We start from the raw sequence: 23,386 nt of genomic DNA, 5'->3' as shown, positions 1-23,386 counted from the left end.
GTCACTAGGGAACACTATTACTATGTAGGGGTACTAAGGGGCACTCATTTTGTGATTGGGGCACTAAGGGTCACTATTATTATGTAGGGACATTAAAGGTCACTAGGGAACACTATTACTATGTAGGGGCACTTATGATCACTATTACTATGTAGGGGCATTAAAGGTCACTAGTGAACACTTACTATGTAGGGGCATTAAAGGTCACTAGGGAACACTATTACTATGTAGGAGTACTAAGGGTCACTATTACCATGTAGGGTCATTAAAGGTCACTATTACTATGTAGGGGCATTAAAGGTCACTAGGGAACACTATTACTATCTAGGGACGCAAAGGCTTCTTTCACACTGCCGTTAGGACACAGCAGTGTGACGGCCATCAGGGGAGCCAAAGAGAGTAGCAGGAGAAAAATTACTGCATGTGGCATCTTTTTCTCCCTCTACAAAATAACGGCATCTGATGGACCCCATTATAGTAAATGGGATCCATCGGGACCCGTTATTGCCTGTTGTGCCCCATCCCGATAACAGCCGTTAAAGGCTGGAAAAAAAAAAAGAAGAAGAAAAAGAAGAGCCTAATGGCAGTTTAAGGACAGGGCACAACAGCAGTGGGGAAAGTAGCCTAATGCTATGATTGGGGCACTAAGTGTCACTACTATGTAGGGGCACTAAGGGCCCACTATAATTATGTAGGGACACTATAACTATGTGGGGGGGACTAAGGGCCACTAATACTGTGATGGGGTACTAATGGTCGCTATTACTATGTAGTAGCACTAAGGATCACTATTACTATTTTGGGGCTTTAAAGGTTACTAGGGAACACTATTACTACGTAGGGGCACTAATATTGTGATTGGGCCACTAAGGGTCACTATTACTATGTAGAGACATTAAAGGTCACTAGGGAACACTATTACTACGTAGGGGCACTAATATTGTGATTGGGGCACAAAGGGTAACTATGATTATGTAGGGGCATTAAAGGTCACTAGGGAACACTATTACTATATAGGGGCACTAATAATATGATTAAGGGGTCACTATTACTATTTATTGAAACTAAAAAAAACATAATTACGATGTATGGGCACTAGGAGTCAGTAATTCTTTGATGGAGAAACTAAGAGACACTATTACTATATAGGGACACTAAGGGTCACTCTTACTATATAGGGACACTAAGGGTCACTCTTACTATATAGGGACACTAAGGGTCACTCTTACTATATAGGGACACTAAGGGTCACTCTTACTATATAGGGACACTAAGGGTCACTCTTACTATATAGGGACACTAAGGGTCACTCTTACTATATAGGGACACTAAGGGTCACTCTTACTATATAGGGACACTAAGGGTCACTCTTACTATATAGGGACACTAAGGGTCACTCTTACTATATAGGGACACTAAGGGTCACTCTTACTATATAGGGACACTAAGGGTCACTCTTACTATATAGGGACACTAAGGGTCACTCTTACTATATAGGGACACTAAGGGTCACTCTTACTATATAGGGACACTAAGGGTCACTCTTACTATATAGGGACACTAAGGGTCACTCTTACTATATAGGGACACTAAGGGTCACTCTTACTATATAGGGACACTAAGGGTCACTCTTACTATATAGGGACACTAAGGGTCACTCTTACTATATAGGGACACTAAGGGTCACTCTTACTATATAGGGACACTAAGGGTCACTCTTACTATATAGGGACACTAAGGGTCACTCTTACTATATAGGGACACTAAGGGTCACTCTTACTATATAGGGACACTAAGGGTCACTCTTACTATATAGGGACACTAAGGGTCACTCTTACTATATAGGGACACTAAGGGTCACTCTTACTATATAGGGACACTAAGGGTCACTCTTACTATATAGGGACACTAAGGGTCACTCTTACTATATAGGGACACTAAGGGTCACTTACTATATAGGGACACTAAGGGTCACTCTTACTATATAGGGACACTAAGGGTCACTCTTACTATATAGGGACACTAAGGGTCACTCTTACTATATAGGGACACTAAGGGTCACTCTTACTATATAGGGACACTAAGGGTCACTCTTACTATATAGGGACACTAAGGGTCACTCTTACTATATAGGGACACTAAGGGTCACTCTTACTATATAGGGACACTAAGGGTCACTCTTACTATATAGGGACACTAAGGGTCACTATTACTATATAGGGACACTAAGGGTCACTATTACTATATAGGGGCAGACACAAAGTTGGGCACTGTTGCTATGTGAAAGCATCCTCACCCAAACCTACAGCACTGACGGCGTGGACTAGAAGTTACTTTCTCTTTCCATTCCTAAGAGACTCACATTTTGCTGGAATGAAAAGGGAAAGTGACCTTTACTGTCGAGGCTGTAGGTTTCAATAAGCCCAAGGACTAGTCACATAGTACAGCGCACAGTCACAATTTACAGCACTGTCATTTATATCATGAAGCTCTCTTAGGGGCCAAAAGGGAGAACAGGTTCGCTTTTCAGGAGAAGCCTTTGTTTTTCTATGCACATAAAACCCCTATAATAGTGGTCTCCAAACGGTTGATGCAAAACTACAACTCTCAGCATGCCCGGACAGCCGTTGGCTGTCCTAGCATGTTGGGAGTTGAAGTTTTGCAACAGCTGGAGGTCCACAGTTTGGAGATCTACCGGGGGCTTCTATTCAATAGGGTAGGATCACCTACCTACCGGGGGCTTCTATTCAATAGGGTAGGATCACCTACAGTACCTACTAGAGGCTTCTATTCAATAGGGGAGAATCACCTACCTACTGGGGGCTTCTTCCTAAAAGGATGGGGGGGGGGGGTATTACCTACATGGAGCTTATCTTAATTTTTTGGGTCAATGAGATCCTCAAGTTTCGCCTAAGGCTTCACAAAGTCTAGGAGCCACCTCTGCAGTCACATGACATTTCCAAAAAAGTATCGGTTATTGGTATTGGTAAGTACTTGAAAAAGTTTCTTTAAAAAAATAGTCAGGAGATCCCTACCTATAACCATTACTACACAACCAGCCCGATTTGCAGTTTAGGCATCTAGGAAAGCTGGGTTATGCCCAACAAGGACTTCATTAGCGAAGACTGTCACCCATACTTGCCTTGGTTTGGACAGGTACGGGTCCAGCACTGCCGCCAGGTGTACCACGAAGGGTGTCCCTGCACAGATTTACCATTCAGAAACCTAGGAAAGTTGGATGGTAGAGATAATGGTTAGATTACTTGTATTTAGGCTTCTCTCTAATCCCAGCTGTATACAGGCAGGTGACACTACCGCCCCCTTACCTCCAGATGTTTACAATAGCACCAGCTCGGCTCAGCTACATCCACACAGCAGTGCCCCAGGCAGGATGATCCCTATAGGGTTTCCTGATTCCCTGCGTCACCATGACAGCGCCGCCCCTCCCCCTGCCGGGGCACTTACCGGTCCGCACCGTTCACTTCCTGTCGTTCGAAGTGGGCAGGCCTGTGACGAGTGAATCCCAGACAGGCTGGCGTTCTGAGCTTAAAGGGGCCGCGTCCTATTTTACGGCAACCCTGAAGCTCTGTTCTCTAGAGTGTCTAATCTTTATCACTGATCTGAATTGCAAAACTGCAACTCCCAGCATGCCCGGACAGCGGCATGCTGGGAGTTGTAGTTTTGCAACAGTTGGAGGCACCCTGCTTGGGAAAAACTAGCATAGTTGTAGTTTTGCAACAGCTTGAGGCACCCTATTTGGGGAACACTAGCTTACTTGTAGTTTTGCAACAGCTGGGGGCCCCCTGCTTGGGAAACACTAGCTTAGTTGTAGTTTTGCAACAGCTGGAGGCCCCCTGCTTGGGGAACACTAGCTTAGTTGTAGTTTACAACAGCTGGAGGCACCCTGCTTGGGAAACACTAGCTTAGTTGTAGTTTTCAACATCTGGAGGCCCCCTGCTTGAGGAACACTAGCTTAGTTGCAGTTTTGTAAAAGCTGGAGGCCCCCTGCTTGAGGAACACTAGCTTAGTTGTAGTTTTGCAGCAGCTGGAGGCACCCTGCTTGGGGAACACTAGCTTAGTTGTAGTTTTGCAACAGCTGGAGGCACCCTACTTGGGGAGCACTAGCTTAGTTGTAGTTTTGCAACAGCTGGAGGCCCCCTACCTCGGAAACACTAGCTTAGTTGTAGTTTTGCAACAGCTGGAGGCCCCCTGCTTTGGGAACACATGCTTAGTAGTAGTAGTTTTGCAACAGCTGGAGGCACCCTGCTTGGGGAACACTAGCTTACTTGTAGTTTTGCAACAGCTGGAGGCACCTTGCTTGAGGAACACTAGCTTAGTTGTAGTTTTGAAAGAGCTGGAGGCCCCCTGCTTGGGGAACACTAGTTTAGTTGTAGTTTTTCAACAGCTGGAGGCACCCTGCTTGGGAAACACTAGCTTAGTTCTAGTTTTGCAATAGCTGGAGACCCCTGCTTGGGGAACACTAGCATAGTTGTAGTTTTCAAACAGCTGGAGGCACCCTGCTTGGGGAACACTAGCATAGTTGTAGTTTTGAAACAGCTGGAGGCACCCTGCTTGGGGAACACTAGCATAGCTGTAGTTTTGCTACTGCTGGAGGCACACTGCTCGGAACACACTAGCTTAGTTGCAGTTTTGCAACAGCTGGAGGCCCCCTGCTTGGGGAACACATGCTTAGTAGTAGTAGTTTTGCAACAGCTGGAGGCACCCTTCTTTGGGAACACTAGCTTAGTTGTATTTTTGCAACAGCTGGAGGCACCTTGCTTGAGGAACACTAGCTTAGTTGTAGTTTTGAAAGAGCTGGAGGCCCCCTGCTTGGGGAACACTAGCTTAGTTGCAGTTTTGCAACAGCTGGAGGCACCCTGCTTGGGAAACACTAGCTTAGTTGTAGTTTCTGGAGGCACCCTGCTTTGGGAACACTAGCTTAGTTGTAGTTTTGCAACAGCTGGAGGCACCTTGCTTGAGGAACACTAGCTTAGTTGTAGTTTTGAAAGAGCTGGAGGCACCCTACTTGGGGAACACTAGCTTAGTTGTAGTTTTGCAATAGCTGGAGGCCCCCTGCTTGGGGAACACTAGCTTAGTTGTAGTTTTGCAACAGCTGGAGGCCCCCTGCTTGGGGAACACTAGCTTAGTTGTAGTTTTGCAACAGCTGGAGGCTCCCTGCTTGAGGAACACTAGCTTAGTTGTAGTTTCATAAAAGCTGGAGGCTCCCTGCTTGAGGAACACTAGCTTAGTTGTAGTTTTGTAACTGCTGGAGGCCCCTGCTTGGGGAACACTAGCTTAGTTGTAGTTTTGTAACTGCTGGAGGCCCCTGCTTGGGGAACACTAGCTTAGTTGTAGTTTTGTAACTGCTGGAGGCCCCTGCTTGGGGAACGCTAGCTTAGTTGTAGTTTTGTAACTGCTGGAGGCCCCTGCTTGGGGAACACTAGCTCAGTTGTAGTTTTTCAACAGCTGGAGGCACCCTGCTTGGGGAACACTAGCTTAGTTCTAGTTTTGCAACAGCTGGAGGCCCCCTGCTTGGGGAACACTAGCTTAGTTGTAGTTTTGTAAAAGCTGGAGGCACCCTGCTTGGGGAAGACTGGCATAGTTGTAGTTTTGCAGCAGCTGGAGGCACCCCGCTTGAGAAACACCAGTTTAGTTGTAGTTTTGCAGCAGCTGGAGGCACCCTGCTTGGGGAAGACTAGCTTAGTTGCAGTTTTGCAACAGCTGGAGGCACCCTGCTTGGGGAACACTAGCTTAGTTGCAGTTTTGCAACAGCTGGAGGCACCCTGGTTGGGAAACACTAGCTTAGTTGTAGTTTCTGGAGGCCCCTGCTTGGGAAACACTAGCTTAGTAGTAGTAGTTTTGCAACAGCTGGAGGCACCCTGCTTGGGGAACACTAGCTTAGTTGTAGTTTTGAAACAGCTGGAGGCACCTTGTTTGAGGAACACTAGCTTAGTTGTAGTTTTGCAAGAGCTGGAGGCCCCCTGCTTGGGGAACACTAGCTTAGTTGTAGTTTTTCAAGTTTTCAACAGCTGGCGGCACCCTGCTTGGGGAACACTAGCTTAGTTCTAGTTTTGCAACAGCTGGAGGCCCCCTGCTTGGGGAACACAAGCTTAGTTGTAGTTTTGCAACAGCTGGAGGCTCCCTGCTTGAGGAACACTAGCTTAGTTGTAGCTTTGTAACTGCTGGAGGCCCCTGCTTGGGGAACGCTAGCTTAGTTCTAGTTTTGTAACTGCTGGAGGCCCCTGCTTGGGGAACACTAGCTTAGGTGGGAATTTGTGTTTTTAATGGGCTTCATGGCTACTTTGGCGACTCCAGGACCATGTTGCATCACAGCTTATGTAAGTCAATAAGTGGGGGGGGGGGGTCCCCTTAAGTGGGGGGGGGGGTCCCCTTTAACTGGCAACATATCACTACCTAAACCGAACAATCGCCTGATTTCTGGTTGCAACGTGCCCCATTTACTTATATTGGCTGTGATCCTAGAGCGCGACAAAGCGATCTTTGACTTTGTGATTCATGTCACTTGTAAAGTTGTCACATATCAAAAATATCACAGAAAAAAACAAAAGCTTCTATATTCACTAGGTCATTCAGATTGTGTACATATGTTTTTTATGTGTCTAGCTTTTGTTTTTGTCTCACAAATCCCTCCGTTCTGCTGCTCACTTATTCTGACATCTGCTGCTCAAGATGGGCCATGTCCGAGGCAAGCATTAAGCTCGCCCTTACTCACCATGCATTCACTTCCTCCCTGAGTCTGCTGTGCTGGGTCTCTTCATCCAATCACTGCAGGCTGCACTGTAACCCCCTCCTCTCTCTTTGCATGCTGCAGTCTCATAGGACAGGAGTGAGCACAGAGGAATGCTAGCCCCACCCTTTCTTCCTGGACTTTATCCCAGCCCAGAGGCCGCAGATTCGTCGCTGAGCCACGGAAGAAACAGGAAGAAAAGATTTGCCTCGGACGTCAGAAGATAGGAAGGACAGAAGCAAGAACACACCCCCCGACATCCCACTTACCGAACACAACATGGCGGAGGCCGAGGTGCACAGCAAGCCACTGGAAGAAAAAGGGGCCAGCTTCCGGATCTTCACAAAAGGTAAGAAAATACATATATACATAATCACAACAGACATAAAAAAACACATACTTATACACACATAACACACAAACATAATAACAAAAAACAGTATAAGCAAGGGAGAACCCCTTTAACCCCTTAAGGACATCCATACGCCCCCGTTTCCAAGTCCTTAAGGACCGAGGGCGTATGGTTACGCCCTGAGCATTTCCGGCCCCCGCCGCTAGCCGGAGGGGAGTCGGGGCCGGATGCCTGCTGAAATCGTTCAGCAGGCATCCCGGCATATCGCCCAGGGGTATCGCCATACTTGGGAGAAATTGGGCTTCAAATTTTGGGGGGTATTTTCTGCTATTACCCTTTTTAAAAATGTAAAATTTTTGGGAAAACAAGCATTTTAGGTAAAAAAAAATTTTTTTGTTTACATATACAAAAGTCATGAAACACCTGTGGGGTATAAAGGTTCACTTAACCCCTTGTTACGTTCCCTGAGGGGTCTAGTTTCCAAAATGGTATGCCATGTGTTTTTTTTTTTTTTTTGCTGTCCTGGCACCATAGGGGCTTCCTAAATGCGGCATGCCCCCAGAGCAAAATTTGCTTTCAAAAAGCCAAATGTGACTCCTTCTCTTCTGAGACCTGTAGTGCGCCAGCAGAGCACTTTTCACCCCCATATGGGGTGTTTTCTGAATCGGGAGAAATTGGGCTTCAAATTTTGGGGGGTATTTTCTGCTATTACCCTTTTTAAAAATGTAAAATTTTTGGGAAACCAAGCATTTTAGGTAAAAAAAAAATATTTTTTTTTACATATGCATAAGTCGTGAAACACCTGTGGGGTATTGAGGTTCAGTTTACCCCTTGTTACGTTCCCTGAGGGGTCTAGTTTCCAAAATGGTATGCCATGTGTGTTTTTTTGCTGTCCTGGCACCATAGGGGCTTCCTAAATGCGGCATGCCCCCAGAGCAAAATTTGCTTTCAAAAAGCCAAATGTGACTCCTTCTCTTCTGAGACCTGTAGTGCGCCAGCAGAGCAATTTTCACCCCCATATGGGGTGTTTTCTGAATCAGGAGAAATTGGGCTTCAAATTTTGGGGGGTATTTTCTGCTATTACACTTTTTAAAAATGTAAAATTTTTGGGAAATCAAGCATTTTAGGTAAAAAATAAATATTTTTTTTACATATGCAAAAGTCGTAAAACACAGGTTCACTTTACCCCTTGTTACGTTCCCTGAGGGGTCTAGTTTCCAAAATGGTATGCCATGTGTGTTTTTTTGCTGTCCTGGCACCATAGGGGCTTCCTAAAGGTGACATGCCCCCCAAAAACCATTTGTCGCTCCTTCCCTTCTGAGCCCTCTACTGCGCCCGCCGAACAATTAACATAGACATATGAGGTATGTGCTTACTCGAGAGAAATTGGGTTTCAAATACAAGCAAAAATTCAAAAATTGGGTCTACAAGAACATGCGAGTGTAAAAAATGAAGATTTTGAATTTTCTCCTTCACTTTGCAGCTATTCCTGTGAAACATCTAAAGGGTTAATACACTTACTGAATGTCATTTTGAATACTTTGGGGGGTGTAGTTTTTATAATGGGGTCTTTTATGGGGTATTTCTAATATGAAGACCCTTCAAATCCACTTCAAACCTGAACTGGTCAATGAAAAATAGCGAGTTTGAAAATTTTGTGAAAAATTTCAAAATTGCTGCTGAACTTTGAAGCCCTTTTATGATGCAAACATAAAGTAGACATATTGTATATGTGAACCCAAAAAAAAATTATTTTGAATATCCATTTTCCTTACAAGCAGAGAGCTTCAAAGTTAGAAAAAATGCTACATTTTCATTTTTTTCATCAAATTTGGGGATTTTTCACCAAGAAAAGATGCAAGTTACCATAAAATTTTACCACTAAGTTAAAGTAGAATATGTCATGAAAAAACAATCTCGGAATCAGAATGATAACTAAAAGCATTCCAGAGTTATTAATGTTTAAAGTGACAGTGGTCAGAATTGCAAAAAACTCTCCGGTCCTTAAGGTGAAAAAGGGCTCGGTCCTTAAGGGGTTAAGGTAAAACGACCTCCATATCTGCAATGTTCTTCTTGACTTTAGACTTGGCTGGACTGTAGATAGTGACAGTAGACATAGACTTGACGTAGATTTGAGGCCTTCCATGTAGCTGGACACTAGACATCTGTTCTTGACTGTATCTCAGCAGTAGTGTTGGGCGCGAATATTCGCAATTTAAAATTTTTATCACGAATATTGCAAATTCGCGAATATCGCAAATACATTCGCTACATATTTGAAATTGCGAATATTCGCTTTTTTTTCCGCATATGCGCATATTCACATAGCCTCATAGTCACACATTCCTTCTTTTAACTTGTGGGCCAATTAGAATGATGCAAATACACTTGTCAGAGGTTATCAACAACATCCCTAGCAACCAGTAGTAAAGTTACCCACCCCCTCACTGTTTTCTTCCCCGAATGCGCAAATATGCGAATATTCCCATACGCGATAATGCAAATATAACGGAAATTCACGAATATAAGACGAATATTCGTCTATATATTCGCGAAATATCGCAAAAAATTCGAATATGGGTAATGCCGCTCATCACTACTCAGCAGGAGTGATGGTGTAAGAGCAAAGACCAAGATTGCAGCACCTCCCTTCCTTATAAAGGGGGCTGAGCCAGAAGCCCATATGTCAAGCTGCGGGTCATGTGTTTAGCTTGTGCTGTCTGGGTAACATGTGATAACATCATGTGAACATATCATGTGACCTCCACAGGTCCTTACCATGTTATATACAAAATACATAACTTTATACTGACTATACATATAGTACCGAATGCTCTGCCGTGGCTCTCCCGTGCAGGAGGTGTGTCAGCGTATGGTCAGCCTCAGTAATGCCGGGTCCGTGTACTGGAGATAGGGGGGGGGGGGGGGGATGCATCGGATGACTGAGGTGCCGTGGCAGAGATTGCGAGGGTCCTCAGCATAGGGGATAACATGTCTAGCAGCGGAGTACCCTTTTAAAGGAGATATCCAGTGGTGAACCCAGTGGTGAACAACTTATCCCCTATCCAAAGGATAGGGGATAAGTTTGAGATCGCGGGGGGTCCGGCCGCTGGGGCCCCCTGCGATCTCCTGTACGGAGCCCCGACAGCCCGCGGGAAGGGGGCTTGTCGACCTCCGCACGAAGCGCCGGCCAACACGCCCCCTCAATACAACACTATGGTAGAGCCGAAGCGATGCCTTCGGCAATCTCCGGCTCTGCCATAGAGATGTATTGAGGGAGCGTGTCAGCCACTGCTTCGTGCGGAGGTCGACACCCGCTATCTGGCCGGAGAGCCTGGCCCCCGTACAGAGAGATCGCAGGGGGCCCCAGCGGTCGGACCCCCCGCGATCTCAAACTTATCCCCTATCCTTACCACTGGATTACCCCTTTAAGTCACAAGATAAAAGAATAACATGACTTATAATAATATCATAATAAAAATGCCAAAGAAAAAATGCCAAGGCTAATATCCACTGTTTTAGAAAAAAAAAACACACTTTTTGGGGCATTTTTTCTTTCTTTCTGTTTTTCAGTTCAAAAGTGAAAACCTAGCCTGGGAACAATGAGAGGCTGCTGTACATAGTGTGAATGAGCCCTGAAAACTAAGGGTATGTTCACACGTCACTCAGAAATTCTGCGGAAAGATGCAGAATTCTGGGCAATTAAATGCGGCCACGGAATTCCTTATCCTTCTGCATGAATTCTGCATGAATACACAGAGTGCTTCTATTCATGCAAAGATATGTTCACACACCAGAATTTTCCAATTGCAGAATTCCGCACCGAGATTCCGTAGCAGCAGAGTCCCATTCATTTCAATGGGATTCTGCTGCACTGTTCACAGAGCAGAATTTCCGCTCCGGGAATATTTGGTGCGGAAATTCGAATTCCGGTGACCGCAAAAAGAATGGGCATGTCCATTCTTTCTGCGGACTCCATACAGAATGCCTTTCCGTCCACAATTTTGTCTCCGGTTTAAAAACCGTACTGCAACCGCATATGTTTTTTTTAACATGGACGTCAATGGGAAACGCACATGTATACGGTTCCATACGGGAGAAACGTATACATTTTTACTTTGCACATGCGCATTTGAATCCTAAAGTCCCCACCCAAGACCCCTCCCATTAAAAATGAACAAAATTTTCCAAAACGTATGTTTTTTTTTTCTATAAAAACGGACGGAACAGTATGCACTTTTAAAAACAGTATACTGTTTAAAAACGCATACGGTTTACTTTTTCCCCATACTGTTCCATCAGTTTTTTTCCCATACGGTTTTTGATAGAAAATGTATGCGGGAACCGTAGTTGAAAAACGTAGTGTGAACCCAGCCTAATGGGAACTGTGTTCCTGCTGTGGAAAAAGTGCAGGAACTTAGTTCCCACGCGTTCCTGCAGGACTTCAGCCCTGGATTCTACACATTCTATCAGCTTTTTTTTCCCCTTGCATAGAAAGTACCACCCAGCCCCTGCCTGACAGCCAGAGGATCAGTGTAATTGATAGCCCTGGTAACTTCCGTTTTGCTGGCTATTAGGGCAGGGCTTGGTGTTAGTAGTAGGAGCTGCAAAAGCAAGAACAATTCAATAACAAATGGAAAATGGGGTGTGTGTATATGCCTTTAAATGGGCGTGGCCACAGGGGAGCTGACATCAAGAGTGGGCGGGGCTTCACACTCTGCCAATCTGGACACAGAGTAACAGTTTGTAAACAAGTCTTACTAGTGGTTTTGCATGCTGCTGGCTCTGCACCTATGTGGACATGTGTTACTACTAAGAGAAGGGGCAAGCCCAGGACTGGGGGGCAGACTGTAAGTAACTTTTTTTAAATTAATGCAATATTTTTTTTGGGGGGGGGGTCTGATAAGGGGCAGGAGGGTGCAGTGGTGTCTCATCCAGCTCTAGATCAGTGTTTCCCAACCAGTGTGCCTCCAGCTGTTGCTAAACTGCAACTCCCAGCATGCCCGGACAGCCGAAGGCTGTCCGGGCATGCAGGGAGTTGTAGTTTTGCAACAGCTGGAGGCGCACTGGTTAGGAAACACTGCTCTAGATGACTGCAAATCCAATGCATTACTAGCTACAACTTGTATTTCCTAAATATTGATACATTGTTATGAAACATTCTAACATGTTATGTAAACATTCCATTCATTGATACACATTGGGTGGGGAGGGGTGGGCTGCAGAAGTTGTTTGATCAGTGTTTTCCAAACTGTGTGCCTCCAGCTGTTGTAGAACTACAACCCCACCGGCATCATGCCTTGAAATGCCGAAGGTTGTCCGGGCATGCTGGGAGTTGTAGTTTTGCAACAGCTCGAGACGCGCTTGCATCCAGCTGTTTCTTAATACAGAACCTGTCCTCTAATACCCTATTGCAGCACCCACTACGTTTGCCTGTTGCAAAACTATTCAAAACTACAACTCCCATCATGTTCTGAGAGTTTTTTTTTTTTTTTGCAACAGCTGGAGGAGAGCTAACAGAGCTGGGAAACTCTGCCCTGTTGTTTAACAAGGAGGGGTCTCTCCCCCCACCATTCAGGACCCTCCTTCTATTAGATACAAAGAGCCATTTCTTAGTCCGGAGGAACCCTCGCATTCCTGTTGAGTTGATTGAGTTCAACGTGACGGTGTGTAATGCTTCATTTTGCCAGCGGCGGCGCTGTAGGGGTATGAAACAATTGACACTGGATGACCCCCCTACCAAGCTTGTCTAAAGTGGATTAACCTTTTAAAATAATCCAGTGTTTCCCAACCAGGGTGCCTACAGCTGTTACAAAACTACAACTTCCAGCATGCCCGGACAGCCTTTGGCTGTCCGGGCATGCTGGGAGTTGTAGTTTTGCAACAGCTGAAGGCACCCTGGTTAAAAAACTGATATAAGCTTAAATAGGTTATGCCAAGATGCAAAGTTACCCACTGATCCCAAGAATGGCGCACAGTCGACAATAGCGTTCCATTTGTTCTCTATGGGGCTTCTGGACATTGCCAAGCACTGAATCCTTCACTTTTAGGATCATTGGGGGTCTGACAGCTGGGGTCTGCTAGTTATCCCCCATCCTGTGAAATCCTATATCCTATCCTATAACTTTACCTCTTTGAACAGTTGCCATTTGTCATATACCTTTTTATAAGGCTTTATAGGGATAAAAGAAGATAGGGGGTTTAGTCAATAGTATAACCAAAATGGAGAACATGTAACATGGACACCAATCAGTTTTAAAACTAGTCCGTTCACCATGAGATCCCCCTTTTTAAGGGGAAAGTTACGGGGAGCCACACATTTTACCTGCAGTGGCCTCTATTGGAGAAGTGCAGTATTACAGCACTCCCCTCAATAATAATCAATGGGTGTCTGTATAATCCATGGCTGGACCAAATCATCTACTCTTTCTGGGTAGCGGTTGTCATGTTGAGCTAGCCCGTCTTTAAATGTGGCTGCCACCGAGATTAAGTTCCCGTCTCAAGTAATGTAGTTTAATGTGTGTCAAGTAAAAAATTTTGGCATCCAGCCCCTACTTTTGACATGTCTGTAGGATTTAATGATGATCCCCCCCCCCCCCCCCCATCTTTATAAGATTACTGTCTGACCTGGGGTTTCCCTGGTAAAAGCAGCTTTTTGCCTGGGAAGCTAGGAGTGGGACCCAGGTTGAGTTGTTAAAGTTTAAAGGGTAGCTCCCACCATCCTTTATTTTTTTTATTTTTTTTCTCTGTCCCTGCCTATTTCCCATATCTCCCTAACCCCCTCCCTGCTTAAAATTTTTTTTTTTTACTATATAAAAAAATGCCTTTTTGTCTGCCTGGTAGTTTTCTCACTACCAGGCAGACTTCCCCAGCAGGCACGACGTCACTGATGCCTGCTGGGGGGGGGGGGGGGGCGACTTCAGCCCTTAGCTCATCTACACAGGGCGCCTCCAGCTGTTTCACCACTACAACTCCCAGCTTGCCCAGACATCTATTGGCTGTCAGGGCATGCTGGGAGTTGTAGTGGTGAAACAGCTGGAGGCACCCTGTGCAGCTTCCCCCCCCGAGAACAATAAATTTGTTATGGCCGCAGTGCTGATCATACCACCCCAACGGCTGCACCCAAACCCCCCCGCCCCGCGGCAGCCCCCGCCAAAAATAATAATTTTGCTATGGCCGCAGCGCCATAGCAAATTTGCCTCCTCCTTATATTCCTACTCCTTTTCTACTTGTTCACAGCTCATTGCTTAGGTTACTGACCAATGCTCCACTTTAAGGGTGCATTCCCACCTGATGTATAAGCAGCGTATTTCACGCTGCGCAAAATTTGCGGCAGCTGCGTATTCCTCACTCACTATACACACAGGGCTTTCCGGCGGCAGCCCTATGTGTGCATTGAATTTTTTCACCTCCAAAGCTCACTGCACGCATAGGGCTGCCGCGGGAAAGTCCTGTGTGTGTATAGTGAGCGAGGAATACGCAGCGTATTTCCCGCTGCTGCCGCAAATTACGCTGCGTTTACGCCAGGTGTGATGCACCCATAAAGTGGAGCATTGGTCAGTAACCTAAGCAATGAGCTGTCAACAAGTGGAGAAAAGGATTAGGAATATAAGGAGGAGGCAAATTTACAAAATGAATGTATTTGCTAAAATATTTAACTTGGCGTGCCCTACAAGTTTCGCTATGTTAAACTTGTAACAACTCAAACTGGGTCCCACTCCTAGCTTCCCTGGCAAAAAGCTGCTTTTACCAGGGAAACCCCAGGTCAGACAGTAATTTCCAATGTAATTTCCAAATGGTCATCATTAAATCCTACAGACATGTCCGAAGTAGGGGCAGGATGCCAACATTTTAAACTTGACACACATTAAACTACATTACTTGAGACGGGAACTTAATCTCGGTGGCAGCCACATTTAAAGAGGGGCTGTATCTGAAGGGGCTAGCTCAACATGACAACCGCTACCCAGAGAGAGTAGATGATTTGGTCCAGCCATGGATTTTGGGAACGCACCCTAGAAGGGCTGGTGGGGCTGATGTTTGGGATACATATTATCACAAACATCAGCCCCGCCGCCACTTCTAGAGTGAAGCAATGGTCAGTAACCTCAGTAAGCTGAGTCCAATCCTAGCGTCCCTGGCGAACAGCTGATTTTAGCAGGGAAACCCTAGGTCAGCCAACAATTTCGAGTGCAGCAGGGGTTGCCTTATAAAGATGGGGGTAAAATAAAAAAAAGAGTCATCATTTAACCATACAGACATGTCTGAAGTAGAGACTAGATGCCATTGACGGTATATAGACCCAATCCAGCTCCCAAGTTAGGCCAGTGGCAGCTAGGGGTTGTGATGGATCTGCAGGTCAGTAACGGCTACTGCATCACTGTAGGCACTATAGGCATCAAAGTGACTACGCTTGGGGGTTTAAGGGTAAAAAATGGAGTTCCCCTTTAAAATGGAGTTCACCTTTAAATAATTCACCTTGGAGTGATGTATTTGATAAATATCACATGCAATAAGCCGAGCCTCATAACGGTTACAGAGTGTTTCCATTCACTGACATTACCACAAAGCTATTTTCGGTTCTGGTGAAGTCGCGTCAGCGATGTTGATGAGAACACTTTATTGTCTTTATCTCGTGGGAAACCCTTTTTGTTATTGGACCTATATTACATGTGTTAGTAAATATTGTACAGTATGCTATTGACCCACATCCGTCAACAGAAACGTTTATATGTAGGTTATTTATTTTTATTTTTTTAGCTGTTTTGGCACTGCTCAAAGAGTTTTCTTACTGGAAATCTGACACAGTGTTCTTAGCGGACTGAGCACATACATGCTTTGTGTTACTGGCAATAAACGAAACCTCCAAAAGGGGAGGAGTATATGCAAATATGACCCAAAAGGGGTGTTCCTAGTACAACACACACCCCAAACAGGGCGGGGCTTACAAATGTTGCGCTATTAGAGATTCAGACTTAGTATGCATATCATTGATCTAAGTATGTTTGTGCTTTGAGCAATGTTTCCCAACCAGTATGCCACCAGCTGTTGCAAAACTACTACTCCCAGCATGCCCGGACAGCCAACGGCTGTCCGGGCATGCTAGGAGTTGTAGTTTTGCAACAGCTGGAGGCACCCAGGTTGGGAAACGCTGACCTATACTATTGTAAAGTCCAACATGCTTGGAGTTGTAGTTTTGCAACAGCTGGAGGCACCCCTGGTTGGGAAACACTGACCTATACTACTATATAGTCCGGGCATGCTGGGAGTTGTAGTTTTGTGACAGTTGGAGACATACTGGTTGGCAAACACTGGCTTAGGACCAAACCTAAGGACCAACCCCCCAAGCGAGGGTGGCATCATGTGGTTAACTAATTTGCCTCCGAGAGTATAGCAAAGTGCCACACCTTTTGTGCTGTGCAAGTGTTTAAAGGGGTACTCCACTGGAAAACATTTTTTTTTTTTAAATCAACTGGTGCCAGAAAGTTACACAGATTTGTAAATTACTTATCCTTCCAGTACTTCAGATGGTGTACGATCCACAGAAAATTCTTTTCTTTTTTATTTTCTTTTCTGTCTGACCACAATGCTCTCTGCTGACACCTCTGTCCATGTCAGGAACTGTCCAGAGCAGGAAAGCTTTTCTATGGGGATTTGCTCCTACTCTGGACAGTTCCTAAAATGGACAGAGGTGTCAGCAGAGAGCACTGTGGTTAGAGAGAAAAGAAATTCAAAAAGAAAAGAACTTTCTTTGGAGCATACAGCAGCTGATTAGTACTGGAAGAATTAAGATTTTTAAATAGAAGTCATTTAGCAATCTGTTTAACTTTCTGGCATCAGTTGATTAAAAAAAAAAAAAAAAATGTTTTCCAGCTCAGCGTTTGGAACAAACTGTTCCGAACACAGGAGTAGGCACTGGGAGCTTGTGACTGCATAGCCCTGCCCCCTCATGACATCACGCCCCGCCCCCTCAATGCAAACCTATGGGAGGGGGCGTGACGGCTGTCACGCCCCCTCCCATATACTTGCATTGAGGGGGCAGGGCGTGACATCATGAGGGGGCGGGGCTATGACGTCACAAGCTCTCGACGCCGGCTCCAACGTTCAGAACAGTTTGTTCCAAACACTGAACAGCGGGGTACCCCTTTAAGGTCAATGTTCAGGGATAGATTCAGGGAAAGCTAGTTAGGGTCAGTTTTTGTAGTTTGCTCCTGTTCATCATCTGTCTGCTCCAGATTTTTAATTCGTCTGCCATAATTGTTTTCCGTCATCACTTTGGTGAGTTCCTATTCATGTTAGTTGTATCGGCTTGCATCACTCGCATCACATGCTTCCTATGTTTCTTCTTGTAACCATCTGGTTGTTACACAGCTTTACCCTGCTGTGAGTCCTGGGGGTATCCGAGTACTGACAGCCACACACAGGACTCAGTGGCTGCCATAGTCCATTTCTGCCATCTAGTGACCGGCCAGAATCATTACGCCTGAGATGAGTGGCATTAGATGAACAAAAAAAAACAACACATGTTTATTCCATACTCTGTTAGGAGTTGTTTATGCTAAATGTGGTCACCTAGTGGTGGTGAAGTGAATTGCAGCCTGTCAAGAGTTTTGATGCACGTTGTGATAATAAATTTGTATTTCAAGAAAATGTAGAACGGTAAGGGTGCGTTCACACCACCGTCTGTCCCCGTTTTTTTTATTTTTATTTTTTATTTTATTATATTATTATTTCATTTTTTATCCCCGTTCGGTTCCGTTCTTGCGGGCTGTAAACAGATAAAAATAATGGTTTAAAAAAAATCCCATTCATGTCAATGGGATTTTGTTTTTTTACAATCCGTTTACATCCTTTTGCACCCGTCTGCACTCATTTCCATTTTTTTTACGCAGAAAAAAACTGTGCATACAGTATTTTTTATTTTCCCTGGCAAATTTAACATTGAAGTCTATGGAAAACGGATGAGCCTTTAATGTCATCCATTTGCATCCGTTTTTACTTCTGAGCATGCTCAGAACAAAAAAAATAAATATATTTTTTTTGTTTATTAATTAAATAATAACGGATCCAAACGGATAACATCTGTTTGCATTCGTTATTGTCTTTTTTTTTTTTTTTAAGTCCAGTAAGAATGGGATGGGTCTAGACGAACGTGTGAATGCAGCCTAAGGGGGAATTTGTCTGTATTGTTCCCTGCCAAAAGGCAAGGTGCAGTTCATTCTCTACACAGGATTTACAGGAATTTTGGGTGTGGCCTATAATTGAGGAGGCGGGGCTTATGTCTAAAATCTTCACAAATTCTTCCTTCTGTAATCTCTCAAAGGCAGGCGCATATGTATATATTTATGTAAGTCCCAATGTCCTATGCAGCGTGGGAAAAAATGGAGGACGTTCCCTGTACAGCACTTGGTTTACAGTATCTCAGTATCCTTTGTTATTCACAATACACCCATCCTCCATACTTAGGGTTGCCACCTTTCTTGTAAAAAAAAATAAATATATATAAATACCGGCTATGCTCATTTGCATAATGAATTATATATGCATGACATCACAGGATACACATATGCTGGGGAAATTTTGTCCTATTCTGACCCCTATAACTTTTTTTATTTCCCCTTATACGGGGCCTGTATGAGGGTCATTTTTTGTGCCCCAATCTGTAGTTTTTAATAGTATCGTTTTTGTTTTAATGTGACTTTTTGATCGCTTTTTTAATTTTTTTATTTAAATTCGGGAGTTGCAATTTGTTACTAACTACAACTCCCAGCATGCCCGGATACAGCCTGTGGCTCAACAGCTGCCCCAATCGAAAACTACAACTCCCAGCATGTTGGACTATATAGTAGTATATAGTATAGGTCAGTGTTTCCCAGCCAGGGGTCCCTTCAGCTGTTGCAAAACTACAACTCCCAGCATGTTGGACTATATAGTAGTATATAGTATAGGTCAGTGTATCCCAACCAGGGGTGCCTCCAGCTGTGGCAAAACTACAACTCCCAGCATGTTGGACTATATAGTAGTATATAGTATAGGTCAGTGTTTCCCAACCAGGGGTGCCTCCAGCTGTTGCACCAGCCCCTGAAGTGATTGAGTCTGCTGAGATCTGTAGTCCTTCAACAGCTGCTGCTTCGTATTGGCGTAGCAGCGAGGCTGAGTGGTGAATGACCGCCATCTGACGCAGGATATTTGCATTACACAATCCCTATTGTACATGCTGCAGTGTCCTGGATAGGTTGCGGGCTGTAGGGGATGGACTTAAAGGGGTGTTCCAGGCCAAAACTTTTTTTTATATATCAACTGGCTCCGGAAAGTTAAACAGATTTGTAAATTACTTTGATTAAAAAATCTTAATCCTTGCAATAGTTATTAGCTTCTGAAGTTGAGTTGTTTTTTTCTGTCTAACTGCTTTCTGATGACTCACATTCCGGGAGCTGTGCAGTTCCTATGGTGATATTCTCCCATCATGCACAGCTCCCGGGACGTGACATCATCATTGAACAGTTAGACAGAAAACTTCAGAAGCTAATAACTATTGAAAGAATTAAAAAATTTTAATAGAAGTAATTTACAAATCTGTTTAACTTTCCGGAGCCAGTTGATATATAAAAAAAAGTTTTTGCCTGGAATACCCCTTTAAATAACCCTGAACTTTCTTAGTTGTGCATTTAAAGGTACGGCTGGGGCTGACATCATAAATACAGATGTGAGTGTTATTGGAGATCTATGATACATAGAAGAGGCATTTTACTTAAAGGGGTACTCTGGTGGAAAACAATTTTTTTCATATTAACTAACTCCAGAAAGTTAAACAGATTTGTAAATTATTTCTATAAAAAAAAATCTTAATTCTTCCAGTACTTATCAGCTGCTGTATAATACAGAAGAAGTTCATTTATTTTTGAATTTCTTTCCAGTCTGACCACAGTGCTCTCTGCTGACACCTCTGTCCATGTCAGGAACTGTCCAGGGCAGAAACAATTCTCCATAGCAAACCTATCCTGCTCTGGACAGTTCCTGAGATGAGATGAAAATACCGGCAGGGTGGGCAAAATACCGGTAAGGTGGCAACCCTACCCTCATCTCCCCTCATGTGTCACAATCCTTAGGGTCCCCTTATCTTTTCCATGCCAATTTCCCTTTCTGCCTCCAGTAGGCTCTTCGGTGTTACATGAGCAGTGGATGTCATGTGACCACCACAACCAATCAGCAGCCGCAGTGGTCCCGCCATGTACTTTTGAGTACATGACCACAGAGGCCACTTATTGACTGTGGTGGTCACCTGACGTCCGCTGCTCATGTAACGCTGTAGTTTTTTTTATTATTGACAACCCCTGTTGGAATGGGCTAACAAAATTCTTTGTCGCCATGATGAATTTGGATTTTTCAAGCCCAGCTGAACTCTATCTCATTGAATAATACTAGAGCTGGTCCTCATTTCGAACTTTATTAATATAAGCTTAAAGGGGTCATCCCAAGATGAAAAGTTATCCCCTATCCACAGGATCTGATTGGTGGGGGTCAGACCCCTGAGACCCCCACTGATCCTGGGAATGGAGGATGGTTGTCTGCTGTATGAATGGAGCAGTAGCACATATGGCACGCCCAGCACTCCATCCAGTCCCTATGGGGCTTCTGGACATTGCCAAGCTAAGGGACGAAGTTAAAGGGGTTATCCAGGAAAAAACTTTTTTTTATATATATATATCAACTGGCTCCAGAGAGTTAAACAGATTTGTAAATTACTTCTATTAAAAAATCTTAATCCTTTCAGTACTTATGAGCTTCTGAAGTTAAGGTTGTTCTTTTCTGTCTCTCTGATGATACATGTCTCGGGAACCGCCCAGTTTAGAAGAGGTTTGCTATGGGGATTTGCTTCTGAATTGGGCGGTTCCTGAGACACGTGTCATCAGAGAGCACTTCGACAGAAAAGAACAACCTTAAAGGACAACTGCAGCGCAATATACACTTATCCCCTATCTACAAGATAGGGGATAAGTGTTTGATCGCGGGGGGTCCGACCGCTGGGACCCCCCAAGATCTCCCTAACGGGGCGTCTCCATTAGCGCTCATAGTGAGCGCTAAGGCGCGTAGCGTTGACCTAGAGGTCAACGGTGACGCTCCGTCTCCTCACCGTCCCCATACAGTTCTATGGGGGAGCCGGGGAGGCACGAACACTGCCTCCCTGCCTCTCCCATAGAGACGCATGGAGGAGGCGTGCCGGCCGCAACGTCATGCTGCGACAGGCACTCCCCCTGCACGGGAGAGCCACGGCACAGCCGCGGCCCCGTACAGGAGATCGTGGGGGGTCCCAGCGGTCGGACCCCCCGCGATCAAACACTTATCCCCTATCTTGTAGATAGGGAATAAGTGTATATTGCGCTGCAGTTGTCCTTTAACTTCAGAAGCTCATAAGTACTGAAAGGATTAAGATTTTTTAATAGAAGTAATTAACAAATCTGTTTAACTTTCTGGAGCCAGTTGATATATAAAAAAAAAGTTTTTCCTGGATAACCCCTTTAATGCTCGACAATGTCCAGAAGCCCCATAGGGAATGGATGGAGTTTATGCGCGGCAATGTACAGAAGCCCCATAGGGAATTTAGGTCCCTTTTCTCTGGATTGGTGGGTGACCCCAATTGATCAACTAGATATCCCCAATCCTGTGGGGGGAAAAAAAACAATAGATCAGCTTCTCTTTAGAAGAACCGACTAACAAAATGAGATTGTCCAAAGCGGAAAACCCCTTCAATATTAACCCAAGAAATATATGTCCTTGCTGGTAAGGGCAGTTTTACATACAGTATATTTTGTGTAACTTTGAATAGGTTCTTGCCCCTTTAAATCGGATTCCCCGTTCCTCTGACAGTTTGGCTTTTTTTTTTTTTCAGAAACAGCACCACTCCTGTCCACAGGTTGTTTCTGGTATTGCAGCCCAGCTCAGTTGCAGTAAATGGGACTAAGCTGCAATACTGCACACAACCTGTGGACAGGAGTGGTGCTGTTTTTTGCAAAAAAAAACAAAAACAAAAAAAAAACATTATTTTTCGAATCCCAATTTTGGGTGGTTCTTTCTCTAGTGCATATTGTATTTCTAGCCTTTGACTGTGTTCTAAACTCCAGATACACAAATGACTTAGTCGATGACAGAGATTGGGCGCTTTAGATTACACATCTGGAGAGGATTAGCAGCCAAGGGAAGTGTGTAACCCGATCATGTAAAGGTTAATTTCCTGTTGACATGACCAGATAGGCGCATGTGTCACCCAATGGCATAGAAGAAGAAAGGGGGGGGGGGGGGCACAAGTTAACAGTGAGGGCATAAGCACTTTTAAAGCAGCACAGAGTATTTAAAGGGGTACTCCAGTGGCAAACTTTTATATATATAAATCAACTGGTCCCAGAAAGTTAAACAGATTTGTAAATTGCTTCTATTAAAAAATCTTAATCCTTCCAGTACTTTTTAGAGGCTGTATATTAAAGAGGAAATGCTTTTCTTTTTTGGATTTCTCTTCGGTCACGATCACAGTGCTCTCTGCTGACCTCTGCTGTCCATATTAGGAACTGTCCAGAGCAGGAGAAAATCCCCTTTGCAAACCTATGCTGCTCTGGACAGTTCCTGACACGGACAGAGGTGTCAGCAGAGAAAACTGTGGACAAGGCAAAAAAGAAATTAAAAAAGAAATGAATTTCCTCTGTAGCATACAGCTGCTAAAAAGTACTGGAAGGGTAAAGATTTTTAATAGAAGTCATTTACAAATCTTTTTAACTTTCTGGCACCAGTTGATTTAAAGGGGTACTCCGGTGAAAAACGTTTTTTTTTTTTTTTTTCTTTTTTAATCAACTGGTGCCAGAAAGTTAAACAGATTTTGTAAATTACTTCTATAAAAAAATATTAATCCTTCCTGTACTTCTTAGCTGCTGAATACTACAGCGGAAATTCTTTTCTTTTTGAAACACAGAGCTGTCTGCTGACATCACGAGCACAGTGCTCTCTGCTGACATCTCTGTCCATTTTAGGAACTGTCCAGAACAGCATATGTTTGCTATGGGGATTTCCTTTTACTCTAGACACTTCCTAAAATAGACAGAGATGTCAGCAGAGAGCACTGTGCTCGTGATGTCAGCAGACAGCTCTGTGTTTCAAACGGAAAAGAATTTCCGCTGTAGTATTCAGCAGCTAATAAGTACAGGAAGGATTAAGATTTTTTAATAGAAGTAATTTACAAATCTCTTTAACTTTCTGGCACCAGTTGATTTAAAAAATAAAATAAAATGTTTTCCACC

The 23,386-nt window shown here is 44.3% G+C and overlaps 2 protein-coding genes across 4 annotated transcripts in view; one reads left to right on the top strand and one right to left on the bottom strand.

The window, feature by feature from the left end:
- PARP11 (poly(ADP-ribose) polymerase family member 11) overlaps positions 1–3,473 on the bottom strand; it is a 29,786-nt gene extending 26,313 nt beyond the window's left edge. The window contains exon 1 of one of the 3 annotated variants that reach the window (XM_056517249.1): positions 3,327–3,473. The gene's annotated coding sequence lies outside the window, so the exon portion shown is untranslated. Of the gene's footprint in view, positions 1–3,035; positions 3,058–3,142; positions 3,169–3,326 lie in introns of those variants that run through there. The other 2 variants (XM_056517247.1, XM_056517248.1) reach the window with 2 other exon arrangements.
- Positions 1–23,386, top strand: part of CCND2 (cyclin D2) — a 648,494-nt gene that overhangs the window by 7,624 nt on the left and 617,484 nt on the right. The gene's annotated exons all lie outside the window — the stretch shown is intronic.

Source organism: Hyla sarda, chromosome 4 (assembly GCF_029499605.1).
Source record: "Hyla sarda isolate aHylSar1 chromosome 4, aHylSar1.hap1, whole genome shotgun sequence".
Taxonomy (NCBI): domain Eukaryota; kingdom Metazoa; phylum Chordata; class Amphibia; order Anura; family Hylidae; genus Hyla; species Hyla sarda.
The sequence above is the reverse complement of the archived record's forward strand: the minus strand, read 5'-3'. Positions and strand labels throughout refer to the sequence as shown.